Source organism: Montipora foliosa, chromosome 3, assembly GCF_036669935.1.
Source record: "Montipora foliosa isolate CH-2021 chromosome 3, ASM3666993v2, whole genome shotgun sequence".
NCBI lineage: Eukaryota > Metazoa > Cnidaria > Anthozoa > Scleractinia > Acroporidae > Montipora > Montipora foliosa.
The window spans coordinates 16,424,687-16,427,186 of NC_090871.1; positions in this window are offsets into that span (position 1 = coordinate 16,424,687).

The following is a 2,500-nucleotide window of genomic DNA, read 5'->3' on the forward strand; positions in this document are numbered from 1 at the left end:
TAGCGACATAAAACAAAAGTTTACGCTAATCCTGGATTAAGCTAATCGGCTTTTGAACAACCGGGCACTGGGTATTTATACTAAAAGCTATTATTCGAATTTGCGGACGTCATACCTTCCTAATGGCCTTATTTTCTGTTGTGTGAATAATATCAATAAAACTATTTAAAGTAGTGGCAAAAGTTTGAAATATGTCTCTCTTTTGCGGCGCTACAACGGTTCAAAGTCTGCCAAAATCCCATACATTTATTATAAATTTAGCCGTGTTTGCTCCCCCAGCCAAGATGGCGGTCAAAAAAGGTCGAAAGGTCTATTGAATTTACGATAAATCTATGGCAAATGCCAGCTGGTCTTTTACCCATTTGCCAGCTACCTTGAGAACAATCCAACAAGAAGAAATGCGGCATTTCACATTTTTAACAATAGAAACACTTGCAGGTGCAAGGATGGTGCAGTGTTGAGAGCACACACCTGCTGCCAATGTGGCCCGGGTTCGATTCCTAGATCCGGGCGTCATATGTGGGCTGAGTTTGTTGGTTCTCTACTCTGCACCGAGAGGTTTTCTCCGGTTACTCCGGTTCCCCTCTCCTCAAAAAAAAAAAAAAAAAGACTTTTCGACTCATGCTCGGTGTAAAAACCTGTGAAACTCACAGATGACGTAACACAAAGGAAAACAAAAGAGCAAAAAAACATCAAACAATAACCTAACCCTACCACGAGCTAACAAAACAGAAAAAGTTTCACAGGTTTTTACACCGAGGTAAACCCAAAATTTCATTTGATTTGTGTTAATTCTTAAGTAATGGTCCGGCTAAGAAGCAGGCAGCCCAGCGGCAAAAGTACTTAGAAGCTGCTGCTCCAATCGAGGCATCTGATTGGCTAATATCGGAAAATGTCGAAAAAAGATGAGAAAAAAATGAAAAAAAAGCCTTTTTTGGATTTCTTCTTCCCCATGCCCTTGATCTCTGTCTCTCGGCCAAATTTGGGCATTGTTCTATGCGCCATTCGCCAATCGGCAAATGGCGCATAGAATCTTGACGATATTTACAAACATAGTTTTTGAAGGCATAATGATTTGTTCTACGAAACAGAATCTAATTTTTTAGACGGCAAGTCGATTACATTTTTCATTGAAATTCAAATTTCGCGCTTTTAGCTGCTTACACCAATGGGAACAGCCGAACTTAATTTGATTAAAAATGTTGGCACATTTTAACTAACCGACGCTATTGCCGCGGGCTATTGTTTTTCTGCCTGCTTCTTAGCCGGACCATTACTTAATTTGAGTTTACAGTGTCCCCAGTTAGTGCTCCAGCACTAGAACGACTAGACACTTAACTAAAGTTCCTTTCCTTTACTTTTCCTTTCCTTCGTTTCGTAACTAATACCTATCCGGATTTTTCTCTTACCATTACTGATTCATACTCGTCACTGACCATATATACTGAATACAGGGTGCAAGTAAGCCCTCACGGAGTGTTCAATAGCTAGTGAAGCTAAAGTTATGTATACAAGTAAAGATAAAGGGGCTACATTCCGTAATCGACAAATTTGTTTCGTAGGACCATGTCCCACTCTTCAGGATCTTACAATGATTACTATTCAAATTCTACATGGTAGTTTGTACTGCTGCTCATGCGCATAATTGCGAATTGCAATTTTTAATTATACAAATTTACTTACAATATCTTTAAATTTAGAAGTAATTTGCTTGCGTGGCGACAGTCGCTTGCTGAGCGTGGCGGGCTCTGGGTGGCAGATTATACAGAGGATATTACATGGCCACGCGAGGTACAAGATTTAGCCGTGTTTTCAAAACAGCCGTTGTGTCACTTAACGTTCCTGAAAGTGGCTTGTTGCAGACTTCGTTAAGCGACTTAAAAATGATATTTGTTTTCACGGGTAAGATCAAATGAGGAGAGTGCACTTGCCAGTACAATAATAAAAATAATAAAAAGAGCACGCCGGTTGTATTTCCGATTTGAATAACCGCAAGCGATCGACTGCTCATTATTATCAATATACGCGGCCAAATAGAAAATCGGCCTCTTCAAAACACACGCTCAGCAGGCCGCAAAAGACTGACAGCGGGCTGCTAATGCATTATCAGCCCTACAGCTGATTGGTTCTTGCTTCATCATCCGATGGATTTTAACCGTAGTGTCAGGGCTTCGCGCTCGGGCCGCAAATGACACTACAAGGGCGCAAATAAACAATATTCCCTCAAAAAGTCATGTTATTCCCTTATTGGCCAAAAGTAATTGTCAACTGACCAAAGCAACCTTGGTTTCGGTGGCTTAAATTTATTGAGAATTCTATTGAAATTTTTGCTGACTCGCTTAACTTAAGCGAGTTGGAAAAGGAACTGTTTCCACGGAATTTTCGGTTGTCACTCGCTAAGCGACCCGAAAACACGGCCTGTCTCTTCTAGCCACCCGAAAACTCAGTTGGCTTTAGCGGGAATTCCGTCGAAGAAAGCCACCAGAGTTGAAGTCACCTG